Genomic DNA, 15,175 nt, shown 5'->3' with positions numbered 1-15,175 from the left:
ACCTATTAGATAGAGCAAACTACCAATCATGGATCTATAGGTTGGTTGATGTACTACTGCTGATTCATCATTTGTGCTGAGGTTGCATCCTATTACCATAGGGGTACATATTGGTTTCGAATCCTCCATCCCATATTTCTTCAAGATCTACTTGAGGTACTTGGTTTGTGATAGAAAAATACCGTCTTTGTTTTGTTGGACTTGTAAACCAAGAAAATATGTGAGCTCACCAAGCAGGGACATTTCAAATTCTTTTTGCATCACCAAGGCAAAGTTTTGACTCATGTCTTCTTCATTGCTACCAAAGATGATATCATCAACATACACAACAAGTATTAGCAACTTATCATTGTCAATTTTTATATATAGATTGCTATCTGTGGATCCTTTTGTAAAACCTTGTTGATGGAGGTACTTATCCAAATGATAATACCAAGCCCTTGGAGCCTGTTTAAGGCCATAGAGAGCCTTTTTAAGTCTGCATACAAGTTTTGGATCATTTCCAAGGATAAACCCATCTGGTTGCTCAATATACACTTCTTCTTCCAAGTATCCATTCAAAAAGGCAGATTTCACGTCCATTTGATATACTTTGAACTTCTGAAAGCTAGAAAGAGTAAGAAACATTCTTATCGCTTCAAGTCTGGCAACTGGTGCAAAAGTTTCTTCAAAGTCTATACCTTCTTGTTGAGCATACCCTTTGCAAACAAGTCTGGCCTTGTTTCTAATAACATCTCCATTCTCATTCAGCTTGTTTTTGAATATCCATTTTGTCCCTATGACATTCTTATCATTTGGTCTAGGAACCAACTCCCAAGTGTTATTCTTTTCAATCTGTTCAAGTTCTTCATTCATGGCCTTGACCCAGTGTTCATCTTTGCATGCTTCACTTACATTTTGTGGTTCAATGGAGGAGAGTAATGCTAGATAGCTTGAAGCTTCTGAAATAGTTCTTCTTGTTTGTACACCTGCCTCTTTCTGTCCCAAAATTTGAGTCTCTGGATGATTCTTCTGGACGTACCTGCCTTGGAATGTTTCCTTCTTCATCAACCACTACATCAATACTTTCAACAAATTTTCTAAGTCTTTTATTGTAACACTTATATCCTTTGCTTTGGGGAGAGTAACCAAGGAGAATGCCTTCATCTTCTCTAGGTTCAAACTTGCCAAGGTTTTCATCAGTCCTTTTGATGTAACATTTGCTTCCAAAAATTTTGAAGTATTTTACCGTAGGAGTCTTACCATACCAGAGTTCATGAGGAGTTTGAGTGCTATTCACCTGAACGTTTGTCTTGTTGAGAATAGTAACGACAACAAATGCAGCTTCACCCCAGAAGGTTGCAGGAGTTCCAGACTCATCAAGCATAGCACGAGCCATTTGTTGAACCGTTCTATTCATCCTTTCTACTACTTCATTTTGCTGAGGAGTCCTTGGAGTAGAGAATTACCTTCTTATTCCATGTTCTTCACAAAAATCGAAAAATTCATCCGAGGTAAATTTCCCTCCTCGATCAAACCTAAGGCATTTGATTTTGCGATCTGATTCGTTTTAAACCAAGGCTTTGAATTCTTTGAACTTTTAGAAAGCTTCATATTTATGCTTCAGAAGTCCTATCCAACACATCCTAGAAAAGTCAGCAATGAACAATATGAAGTATTCTTCTCCTCGAGGTGGCCTTTTCCTGGATGAACCACATACATCTGTATGGACAAGTTCAAGTGGCTTACTTGCTGATCCTTCCTTCTCAGGGAAATTAGTTCTGGTTTGCTTACCAAACTGACATGATTTGCATACTATATTGTCTCAAATTCCGATGTCAGGGAGATCATGAACTGCCTGATATTTGCATGCTTTCCTTATCTAAGAGAATCTTAGATGCCCCAATCTTCTGTGCCATAGTCAGTGTTCATCATTCTTACTTAGATAGCATTGTTGTTGTCCTCCCTTGAGTATGTATAAATTATTTGGAGTTCTTATGCCTTTGATCACTGTTTCTCCTGTATCAAGCTCACGAACAATACATCCATTTGATCGAAATATTACCTCATTTCCTTGATCACACATTTGACTGACACTCAATAGATTATGTTTTAAGCCATCAACATACATAACATTTCCAACTTTGACTTTTTCTTTCAAAATAACAGAACCTTTACCTTTTATGAATGCAGGGGTGTCATTTCCAAATGAGACCTTCCTTTCCTTTTCAAAGGCACTATATGACTGAAGTTTTTCTTTATCACCTGTCATATGTTTCGAGCATCCACTGTCGATGTACCACTGATTTTCCTGTCCTTCCGCATATAAGGCTATACCACATCTTTTTGGTTGCGGTTCTTTCTTTTTCCATGTTTTGGGACTCAATGAAGCTTGCTCCTTCTGAGTTGTTTGTCGAAACCTACTCCTACATTCAGAATCTTCATGACCAAAACTGTTACAAATAGAACATTCTATTTCATTTTCAAGAGCAGAAAAGTTATTGTAGGTTCTTTTCATGATTCCAGTCACACTCCTTTGATTTCGTGCTTCTCTGGTCATGATGGTATTGTAGGCAACACATTGAGCTACTTTGTGTCCAAAATTATGAAAATAGAAACATTGGCCATTGAAGAAATTCCTGCGATTATCAAACCTTCCGTCCAGGTGATTGTAGTTTCCATAGACATTCATTCTTGAGGCAAATTGAGAATGATTTACCTGCGGTTGGTTGCAGCTTCTGTTCATCCTTGAAGTAGATTGTCCCCGTTGTACTTGGTGATCTCTATTCATCCTTGAGGTAAATTGACCATGATTTACCTGATGATCTGCTTTATGCCTTTGATGTTGATTTTCAACCTGTTCACTTCTCCTTGCTGCATCAAGATAACTTTTGGAGGTGGATGGTTTCTATGCTTGAGATGCTTCTTCAGTATATCCAAGACCTGTCTTGATTAGTGGAAAATGCTGCACTTTGATAATCTCATCTAAAGTTTCAGATCCTTTAGCAAATCTAAGATTAAGAGCTTTCGTTTTCTCAATATCTTTTCTAAGTCCCACAATTTCACATTCTAACTTTTCATTGTGTTTTTCCCCTTCAGCAAGTTGGAATGTCAGAGTATCTATGATCATACTCTTTTCTTCTAAACGATTTTAAGTTTAGAAATTTCTTCATAGAGCATTTTCATCTATAGCATCCAAGAAATCATCATCTTCAAAAGCCATCAAAAGTATATAATCATTACATTCTTCATCTTCATCACTAATTGAAAATCCATCACTGTCTTCATGTGTATAATAACTCTTCTTACTTACATTCTGTTTTCTGTTCCATCTAACTGGTTCCTTACCTTAATCAAGCTTATCTTTATGAGGACACTTGGCTGCATAGTGACCGACTCTTCCACAAGCAAAGCATTTGAAAGGTAGCTTACCTCTGAATCTTCCAGAACCTCGTTGAAGGTTCTTGACAAAGTTTGATTCTTCCTCTCCTTCTGACATATGTCCTGACTCACTATAATCTCCTTTTCCTGAAGTTTTGAATGCGGCTTCTCTCCTGTCTAATGGTCCCCCTTTTCTCATTTTGAAAGTAGTTAGGATTCTGTGCAGCTGTGACATGGTAATACTTTGTAGATCCTATTTTTCTTCTATGGCAGAGACTTTTGATTCAAACTTAGAAGACAAGGATCTTAAAACCTTTTCAACCAGAATAACTTCTTTTATCTCTTCACCCAAGTTTTTCATACGATTAACAATATCATCTATACGTAAGAAATAATTAGCCACACTTTCATCATTGTACATTCTGAGATTTTCATATTGAATTTTGAGAGTTTGTAGTTTTGCACGTTTTACCTGATTGTCTCCTTCATAGCTCAAAACAATCTTGTCCCATATTTCTTTTGCGGTTTTGAGCTGCATAACCTTAACAAATTCTGATTGAGATAAATTCCCTAATAGAGTATTGACAGTCTTTGCATTTGTTTCATACAGCTTCTTACCAATCGTATCTGTAGGAGTTGCTGATGGAAATGTGTATCCTGCTTCCACGATATCCCAAACTTTTGTACCAAGAGATTGAAGATAGGTTGTGATTCTTACCTTCCAATAGACAAAGTTTCTCCCATCAAAGATTGGTGGGCTGATCGATGCCTCTTTTTCCTAGTTGCTCATGATGATAGATCTTCCTTCAAGCGATCAAGCTTCTTCTGAAGGACCGGCTTCAATACCAATTGTTGGAAATAATACTGAGAGGGGGGTGAATCAGTATTATCAGGTCAATTATTTTTTCATTTCACAATTAGATTTGCATACGCTACTTCAGTTAGTTAAAATAGCGTATATACGCAACTACAGTTAAGGAGACTTGTAATTTAATTAATTCTTTTGATGTTGATCATTAATCTGTGTGTCAGAACCATATAAACAGTAACCAGGAACAGTAAAATAGATCAGACAGTCACACACAAGAACACAAGATATAAGGTGGAAACCCAATGTGGGTGAAAACCACCTGCTGCAATTCGTCTCTATCTTCTTTCAATTAGAAACTTCTTTTTACAATGGATCTGTACTGGTGCAGTCTTATACCAGTATCCAGGCTTCTACCTGCCTAAGGCTACAACATTCTCTCGTTCTCTAGCTTCTCCTGGAAGGGAGCTACAACCCACTTATCTCTTGTACTAGCTGAGGTACTAGTACGTAGGTGCTGACCTACAGAAGGCTACAACCTTCTCTTTTCTTCCAGGGACCACGTTTCATAAATTTTCAGACTGGATCCATGAATAACATCAATCAAACATCAAGTATATCTGCATCAACCAATCTCCTTTGCACCAAACTAAACTGAATCAAATAGTCACTTCTCTGAATGCTGTACCCAGAAAACAGTAACAGTAACCAGACACCAATTCTGAACCCAGAACACTGCAGCAATAAACAGAAGTAGCTAAAACATATTTCAAGAGACGTACGCTACTTCAATGTGTACAACCTGCATGCATACGCTGCTGAATTAAGGCCAACCTACGTATACGCTATTTTGAATTACCTAACCAGCGTGTATACGCGCCTTTGCTTCGCTAAACCTGTGTACAGATCTATAAAAGATAATTTATCCTTTTCACTTATTCAGACATTAGTTATACCCAGATTATCAGATTTATAGATCAAGTCATGCGCCAAATATAACAGATCAAAAACACACAAAGATGCTATTATTCAAGCCTTAAGATCTTGACCCATCAATAGAACTTATCCTTCTCCTTGCGCTTAGGTTCCTCCTTGATTCAGATCCAGCTATGCACCATAACCTAATGACCAGTATTCTAGATCTTGCACTTCATAAGATATTCAATACTTGAGTGAATGCCTTTGCCTAATGATCTCCTTCACTTTTATAGTCTTAGGCCTTACTCCATACCATGGTCCAAAATCATAAATAATCAATACCATGGACCCAATACATGGGTTCAACACTTCGGACGAGATACCATGGTCCAAAACCATAGGTCCAAATACCAAAGACTAAATACCACGAACCAAAAATAAGTTTTCCCACATGTACGCGCTTTTCCTTACATGAAAGTGCGTGCATACGTATACGTGCCTTTTGAACGTCTATCCCGCGTGTATACGTGACTTGGTTAAGAGGAAACTGTGTATATCTCTTTTTCTTTCATTCTGAGAGCCTGAACTGAGATCTTCCATCTGAGTGAGTTGCCATCAAGGACAACACCTGTGCCATAGTGCCAAACCTGTGTCATAATGCCAACACATTGTGGCATTTGTATCTTCATCAACTATAGGGAATCCAAAAGATTTATCAACTTCCCTATTTCCTCCACCTCTTCCTCCTCCAAATAGTAAATTTTCTCCATTTATAACTTCTTCTTCTCCTTCTCTTCCTTCCATTATATATTCTTCAGAGCTAATATAAGATTCAACCTGCAAGGTTAATTGCTCTTCCTCTAGTTCCTCTATCAATGGTGTATTGAAGAAGGGTTCTCTTTCTTCCTCTCCACTAGGAATTTCTAATTCTTCAGCTAGAATACGTTCCCTTGTAGAGGTGAAAAAGGTTACTCTTTCTATTGGAGATCCAAGATTTTCTTCCTCTAGGACTGCCTCAGTGGATGAAGTAGGAGATCCTATTAATTGGATTTCTGACCTTAAAACTTCAGGAAGTCTATGGCTAGTAAAATGTGGAATATGAGTTTTAGATGGAGGTGTATATATTCTTAGTCTTTGTGGAGTAAGTGGTGTTGTAGGAATTAAACTCCTACCTCTAGCTATGAATCTATCCCTAGATGTTAGAGATGAGGTTACCTAATTACACTTCCTCGGCAACGGTGCCAAAAATTTTAGTCAATTTAGTGTCCTAAATTGCTTGCATAAATTATCAACCGAGATTTGTAAACTAATGAAGTGTGGTGCACTATATGTGCTTAGTTAACCTTTTCTTACTTTGTTGTTTTGTATTTTATGTTGTTTTGGGGGTTTTTGTTCTTTGATGTCTAAGAATGTTCAACCTAAAACTATGAGAAGATTTAAGTGAATCTAAAGAAATGTTCCTAAGTTAATCTAATTCTCTAAACCAAAAACTGTTGGCTAGCTAGAACCTAATTTGGAAAACAAAGCATCTATCTTATCTTATCATTAGTCCTAATCCATGGATCTAATTCTTAAAACCAAAAATGAAATTGCAGTGTTTGTTTGATGTAAAGACTGAAAATGAAATCAATTAAAGTACTTTTGGCTACTTTAGCATTCAATTACGAAGTATGATCTTCTTGAGATGGAGTATAAGCAATTGTCTGTTATTTCCTAGAAAAATAAGCAGAGTATGCAACTAAGTGAGAATCTAAAAGAAAAAAGATGAAAGCATGTAAAAATAACTGTAGACAACTAATGCAATTTTGACTTTCTCCAACATTCAAATGTGAAGCATTACCCTCTTGAAGTGCTATGTAAGAAGTCAATTATGCCTTAGTTCCTAAGTTCCTAGGAAGCTAATAACAATGTACTGAGTAATTTCAATCACTGTATGAATTAGACATTTAACCATTTAGTTTAGGATCATCATCATCTTGAAATGGCTTTTGAAAACATCCATTAACACAGTTAATTGACAATTCTGTTCTAAGAAAATGAATGACAAAACAGTAAGAAAACTAAGCAACTGTATATTCTTATCACTTCAATATTAATTCAATTTGGAAACATAGTTATTTTTCTCTATGAAATATCTTAGAAGAACAAGGTTACATAGTTGTGAATTATCAATATGCTATTGATAAAAAACTGGAATGAAATATTATCCTAATTAGAAAACAAATTTGCTGAAAACATAGTGATGAAAATTGAACTAAAAAAATAACAATAAAAAAACCTCCTCCAGTGCAGGGGCCCTCTGCAACTGATTTGGCTGGACTTCTAGCTAGTTAAAGATGCTCTTAACCAATCATTCGCCACACGAACTTTATATTATGATAAAATGAAGTCTGAATACAGAGTATAAGCAAAAAGCCTGAATTTAACACTTAATTTCTGAACTGTTTCTTGGTTCTATGTAACCAATATTTAAAGGAAAATAACATAACTGTTTGTGAGATAAACTTGCTACAGGTGTCTAATTCGAATTATATTTTCAATAGGACTGTTGGACTCTTGATTTCCTATGAAAGAGAAAATCAAGAGTCCTACTGCTTCCGGATAACGTATTTTGACTCCATCTTTGACCATGATCTTAGGCTCGCTTTTCTGTCAATCTAGACCGAGTGAATAGCATAGAATCCATGTGGAGATGATTCTAGAAATGCCCATGTGGCCCAATTCTTCATTTGACACCTGGAACCTGCCCAACCATGAGAGTAGATATGGAATCCACAATTAGCTGCAGAATAGGCTGTGTTTTGTAGCTGAATTGCAAAAATCTACTCAAATAGCAAGAACATGAAAATATAATATGGCAATCATTTTAATTCTTTCCTTAAGACAAAACTTAGCATTTATCATTGATTGGGGTCTGTAATATTATGAGAAAGTGAGGGAAAAAGGTGAGAAAAACTCTTAAGGAGAGGGTAATTCTGAGGTTCAACACCATGTTCCACTCGACTGTAGAATGGCTGAGCCAAATCTCTCTTCAACCATTCACCCCTGTGCCATATTCCAAGCATGAATGTGGGATCTCATATATCACATCAATCAAAACCCATCTAGGGCTTCCATAGGCCATCCACCTAAACCCATCAAACATTGATTCCACCTCACAGTCGGACATCACAAAACCATCATCAGACCGGTCTCTATCCTAGTCATCTATGGCTCTAGAGAATTTGTTCCAACCAAGGCTCCATGACTGGTAAATCAACCCACAACTGCCACTGGGCTCTAGAGTGTTTGTCCAACCAAGGCTCCAGGACTAGTAACTCAACCCACCAAGGGCTTCAGAACGTTTTTCCAACCAAGGCTACAGGACCAGTAACTCAACCTAAGTTGTTACAAGGCTCCAGATCATTTTTCCAACCAAGGCTCCACAAACTAGTAACTCAACCCAAGCTAAGGAAACATGAGAACCAACCAAAATAAAACAAGGAAATAAACCCACAAACTCCATGGATATACAGGAAATGGCAAGACTATGCAATCCACTGTTAATCCAGGCAATCCTCCATGCCAATGACAGATCATGACCAAGAATCCACATGCGTATGCCATGCATGCCAAAACTAGTGAATGAAACATACATGCAACTCGATACCTGCAAGCAAATATGATGTAGCTGCTGATCCCGATGCCTTCTTGCACTTTCCTGCTCTTCCTTTGCCTTCTTACTCCAAGAATCCAAGTGTGCCACACCCACCAAGAGTGCTCCAAGAAAACTCTAAGCCTCCAAGAGTATGAGACAGAGAGAGAGAGTAATGAGAGAGTTTCAAAACTAAACTAAAAAAAGGTTACCAAATGATCCTCATAAGACTTTTTATAAATTAGGCCTCTATTTTCTTCATTTTCCATTATTTTCCTTCAATTTCCTCCTCACATGTAACCTGTGACCTTTCACCTCTTTTTTCTCCTAATTTCCATTATTTTCGTAAATAAATGTGTCAAAAGTACCATTTTGCCTTTCCAAAGCCTTTGCCATTGCCTTTGCAAATTTCCTTAGCCATAAAAAATCACAAGTGATCCCCATCACTAGGATTTTGTCTAGCATTAAGCTTGAAATAAGTGTCCCATCATCCGTGGTTATTAATTTGCCTTTATTAACTTTTATTACATGGAATTTTCACTAGGGCTGTTATAGAGATTGAGGTGCTAGAGATTTGTTAAGAACCCAAAAGAATCAGGCAACGACTTCATATCTAGGCATCTTAGATGCCGATATTTCAGTGAGGGCAAATGACAAGATTCCTCCAGTAAAGTTTTGAGATGAATCAAATCTAGCATACAAGTCACCACAATATTTTCCATGTGCTTCATTTGTCCAATGGACTTTGGAAGCATTGAAACAGGGTCATAAACATGCAACTCTCACAACTCCAGAGGTGTCTGCCATGGAATATTCATCTTTCAACTATAAGGAAAATACAAAGATGATATCCTTTATCTACAAAATCCTTCAAATGTGTTCGAGAGCCTATGCTAGTATATCAATTGCAGCAATAATATACCATAAATTAGGGCAACAAATTATAAAAAGAGAATAAATACCAAATTTCCTTTAGCCTAAAGAAGCTTAGGCAGGTTGATCATTTTATGAAAAATAATTTTCCATGAGAATAATGATTCTTGATCATCATTGGATTACTTGACAATTTATGATCAATTTAAAAAAAAATGATTGGATTTCACCAAATTTCCATTTAATTTTTCTCATTCTATTAGTTCTAAGAAATTTAGAAATGGATTTTTTGAGGTATTTATGATGCTTTGTGATGAGCATAAATGAATACTTGTGTTTATCATATATGTGATGTTTATGTTTTTCCATATCGCTCTACCATGTGAAGTCCATGTTACCTTATAGTCCACAATATAAGTGTTCTTGGGCTTGAACGAACCTATCTACTTCAATTTTCATAAGTTTGGGAAAATGAAGTGTTTCCTCTCTATGTATAATTGATAGATTTGAAATATAGAATGTGAACTCTTGATCATCTTTCACATCAATATTTTCCTAATACTATCACTACAAAAATATTGCTTGCTTATGTGGGAAATTACTATGCTACTTAACCTATAACATATGCAAGAAAACTTGGGCAAGGTCAAGTTTAAACTTGTTATAAGATGGCATGAGATGATACATCAAGAGGGTGTGAATCCTAAAACAACTTGAAACGTGCTACAAAATTCATGAAATAACCAAAAGCATAAGAAAAAATACATATCTATAAGAAATGTGAAATATTGAGGAAATTAATCACACAAAGCAAGACTATGTTGAAAATGCATGAAATTTACCATTTGTGATGGAAAACAATTTTTTTTTTGTATGCAACTCTTCTTCGAGGACTTGTGCCAACATATCAAGATGGACTACTACTAGAAGTTCCTCCTTTCTTATATTATCTTTGCCTCGCCTACATAATTACATACCCAAAATAATTTACTTCGTTATACTAGGGTTTTTATGCTAAAATATATACTCTTCACATTATTATTGAAGAGATCATTTACATCATTTTGCTACATGTATGAATTAGAATAATTTATATGGTTCTAATAATGAAATATATAAACTACAATATATACAAAAATGTGTTTAGATTTTGGATACTATGAAGAATTAAAAAAAAAAATTATATAACCTTGCAAGAAGGACAAAGTTTTATATGAGACGCTTTGCATGGGTGGTACCAAAGATCTTTGCGAAAATGACAATATATGCTTAGATAAATTTAATGAACAAATTTTGAATTTCATTAGTCTTTTTGAAAGTAGATAAATTCAACAATTATTTATCTATCAAATTTGTCTTCCCTATATAGTGAAATGACTAATTAGGTACACTACAACTTTTTCTTCCTAAGAATAACAATGGTGTAGACAATTAGTGCTAAGAATTGAGTTGCATTGATTTACAAATTTTAAGCAAGCTTCATGAACCATCAAACATGGATGTAAGGAGAAGCAATGGTTGGATTTTAGATTTTGAAGAAGAGATTTGATAAGTTCCACATACACAATTAGAATTTGATATATCTTTCAAAATGGAATGTAGGATCATATATTCAATACCCCGTAGTGAAAGATCTATGATGAAAATGGAGTTTAGGATCACATATTTAATGCTCTCTAGTGAAAGAGTTACCATCATATATGAACCTAGACATAAATAATGTAAGAGATAATAGATTTAGGACAAAATAATCTTTGTATTACTCAACCAACATAAAAATGTTAATCCTACATGTAAGATAGACTTTAGGCAATATTATAACTTTATTACTTTAACTACTTGTTCATTTCTCATAATCTCTCATGACAAAATAGTGACAAGCATCCCCACTTAAAAAGAATTTTGGATAGGACCACATTTAATATGTGCAGGTAGATACAAGATAAAAGTGGAGATGTCACATAAGGTGTGCTTTCACCTAAATGCATTTAAACATGTAACTACCATAATGACTTATTTACCTAAATAAGTTAGAAGGTGCACATGATATACAAATGGTTATAAAGCACTCCCACACTCCATATCAACTTCATGTGTGCCAACCCATACACACACATATGCACTTATTAATCTAACTAATAGACTAAGTGTTTTTTAGTGGAATAGTACAATACAATTTTAAGCAAGATTGTGATTTCTTATTGTTTAAAATACACTTTGTAATGTATAAATGAATTCGACACACTAAAAAACCCTGCACTGAATGAATTTTATGAAACTTTGCAAATTAAACAATTTAAATTTACTATTCTTTAAAATCTCGAATTAATTTTAAACAAATTAACAAAAATATATCATAATTCATTAAAACTTTTTACAATCCAATGTAAACTTTTACAATTAAATGTGAGGAGAGAAATGTTTCGTTTAAAATGCAAATGTTAAAATGTTTATTTTTCAATGTATTAATGTTTATTTAGGTTTTATCATTTTTTCCTTATGATAAAGTCTCCATTATACAGAATTTATTTTTAATATAAGATTTTAAAAAAAGCAAATTGAAAAATTTACGTCATTATATTTATAAGTAAGAAATAAGGTTTTATATTTTTTCGTACGTCCAAAACTCCAATTATGAATGAAATAAAGGAAATAAAGAATGAAAAAATTAATTTAATTTAAATTTTTTTAGAGTGATATTGATTTATATGGTTCATAATTAGTAAAAAAAAAGCACGTAGAAATATAAATATATAAACATGTTAAAATGCCTTATACAAAATGAAAAATAATTTTTTAAATAAAATAAAATTTAAAATTAATTATTTTGAAACCAAATATTTTAATATACAATTTTTTTTAAATTTTATAAAACTAAAAAAAGTTACACTTTAATAAATTTGATTCATCATATAATAAATACAAAATAAAAATATAGTAGTTATTTTTAATTTAAAAATGTATAGAAATTATAACTATAAAAATATTTTCAAATATTTATATTTTTTTTTTGAAACTATGATACTTTTATTATAATATAAATCATTGATCAACCTATAATAAATACAAAATTAAAATAAAAGTAGAGTAATTATTTTTAATTTAAAAATGTATGGAAATTATAAATATAAAAATACTCTCAAATATTTATATTTTTTTTGAAACTATCATATTTTTATTATAATATAAATTATTCGTTAAACTATATTTTTATATTTTTTCCATCTTAAATACATTTAAAAAAATTCCCTTGTTTAATCACATATATACAAACATATTTTGAAATAATTATATATATATATATATAGATATATATATATTATTAAAATAAATATTAACAAATTTCTTATATTTTGTTTTTCTTTATTCTAAATAATTAAAATAAATACTAACCAATATTTAAAATTTTGAAATAAATACTAACAAATATTTAAATTTTTAAACTTTTAAGGAAAAATAAATAAAATTTGTATAAAAAAAATTGTATTTAATATATATATAATAATTGACATTGCATTATATTTATTTCTAATTAATTGATAATATAATCATTAATTTGTAATTTTTTTTTTAATATTTTGTCTTTTTTAATAAAATACTAAGGGTTTCCTAGCTATCATCCACCTATCATCCACCAGCCTTAAAGAAAGGGAATGTAAGATTTCATTTAAAATATTGATCTTTAATTTCATTTAAAACTTTGAAATATTTTTTATGAATTGTTTTATGTTTATAACATTGGGTATTTCATTAATATTGTTTGATAAGGTAGATTTTCATGTAACTAACATTCACTTTCATAGAGTTTTTATATATGAACAAATCACAATCATCTAACCTATCTAAAATGAAAGTAATTTTTTTTATTATTTAAAATAAAATTAATTCATTTTTTTCTATAATTAAATGTTCATATTGAATTTTATATTTATATAATAAAAATTGTGCATGTAAGACACCTATAAAATTTCACACTACCATCTATTACACAAAAATACTTTAATAATATATTTATTTACCAACTATTTTATATTTCATATATAAATATGAGAAAACTTTAATTTTAAAATTTTATTTCCTTTTAAAACTTATATATAGATAATTTAAAAAATATTAAAATTAAATAGATATGAAAATGTAATAAACAGTCGACATATCCATTCTCACCGAATTTCAACACGGAAAAAATATGAATCTGAAAAGGATATTTAAAAATAATGAATGGCTCGACAAAATGGACCCTTATAAACTTATTATTGGCCTCTCATGAAGACATCAAAGCCAACCAAATCTCACCCCTGTATCTGAAAAAAAAACTTTTAAATGGATGGGAAAGAGGCTACCAAATTTCAACCATACCCCTGTATCTAAAAAAACCCTTTTAAATGGATGGGAGAGAGGCTACCAAATTTCAACCATGATATCAATATGAATTTGAAAAGACTGCTACTATTTACTGGCCTCAAAAAACTTGCAACCAAAGACTTCGGAATAAGATAATTCGCAATAAAACGGAATAGGGCGTTGTTTTTAGTTGAATTTGGGAAATAGTTTTTGTTTAATAGTAATATATTAAGAGGTTGGAGAGTGTAAGTCAAGGAGAACCATGCAACATGTGAATTTGGTTTGGCTGCTAGGTTTTTGCATAAGGGTTCAAGAAGATTGTTGGTGTACGAATACATGCCCAATGGTTTCTTTAACGATTTTCTGTTTAGCAAAATTTAGAGCGACAATCAATAGTCAAAAGAGCTGGACTGGAAAATGCACATTGGCATCGTTGTGGGAACTGCCCACAGAATCATTTACCTGCACGAAAATTGCAGGGATTGCATCATCCACTGCGACATCAAGCCAGAAAACGTCCTCCTGGATTCGAAATTTTTCTCTAGACTCTTTGATTTTGGGCTGGCCAAGCTTTTGGGCAGAGAGTGTAGTAAGGTCTTGATGACCATGCAAGGAACCAGAGGTTATTTGGCCCCAGAGTGGCTCTCTGGCCTACCAATAACTGTTAAGACCGACGTCTACAGCTTCAGCATGACATTGCTCGAAATGATTGCAAGGCGGAGAAACATGAATGGGGATTTGGATTCTAGCGAGTTGTTCTTTTCCGCTTCGGCTGGAACTCAGATAAGAAGCTGAAACGCCATGGAGGTGCTTGATAAGAGATTGATGAATGTGAACACTGCAGAAGCGGAGCAGGTGAGGAGGTATCCATCGTGGGTGTATGGTGCATTCAGGATGAGCAAGAGAACAGGTCAACAATGAGGCAAGTGTTGAAGATATTGGAAGGCATTGTAGACACCCCACCTCTTCCCCTGGTTCCCCTCTCTATACTGAGATTTACCCAAACAGACAACAATCTCGACTTCTTCTGGGAAAAGGATCTTTACGCGCCTGCAAGCAACAACCATGATCATCCCTCTACTCCGTCGTAAAAGCATCACACTGTATTTTTACTTTAATTTTTTCCTTGCATTATTATTATACCTGCGGATAGGCAGGTTATTTCCTTGCATTATCAGTGGGTATTTTAATTATATTTACACCGAAGGTGTTCTATTTTAAAAGTCTTCAGCACCGAC

The 15,175-nt window shown here is 33.5% G+C and overlaps 2 pseudogenes; one reads left to right on the top strand and one right to left on the bottom strand.

The window, feature by feature from the left end:
* Positions 1-9,538, bottom strand: part of LOC149231759 (uncharacterized) — an 83,197-nt pseudogene extending 73,659 nt beyond the window's left edge.
* Positions 9,539-14,354: 4,816 nt separating this feature from the next.
* On the top strand, positions 14,355-14,732 carry LOC149231758 (G-type lectin S-receptor-like serine/threonine-protein kinase SD2-2 pseudogene; annotated as a pseudogene).
* Positions 14,733-15,175: the final 443 nt, after the last annotated feature.

This window comes from Pinus tabuliformis, chromosome J (genome assembly GCF_031772625.1).
Source record: "Pinus tabuliformis cultivar Carrire ecotype Pingquan chromosome J, CPIR1, whole genome shotgun sequence".
Taxonomy (NCBI): Eukaryota; Viridiplantae; Streptophyta; class Pinopsida; order Pinales; family Pinaceae; genus Pinus; species Pinus tabuliformis.
The sequence above is the reverse complement of the archived record's forward strand: the minus strand, read 5'-3'. Positions and strand labels throughout refer to the sequence as shown.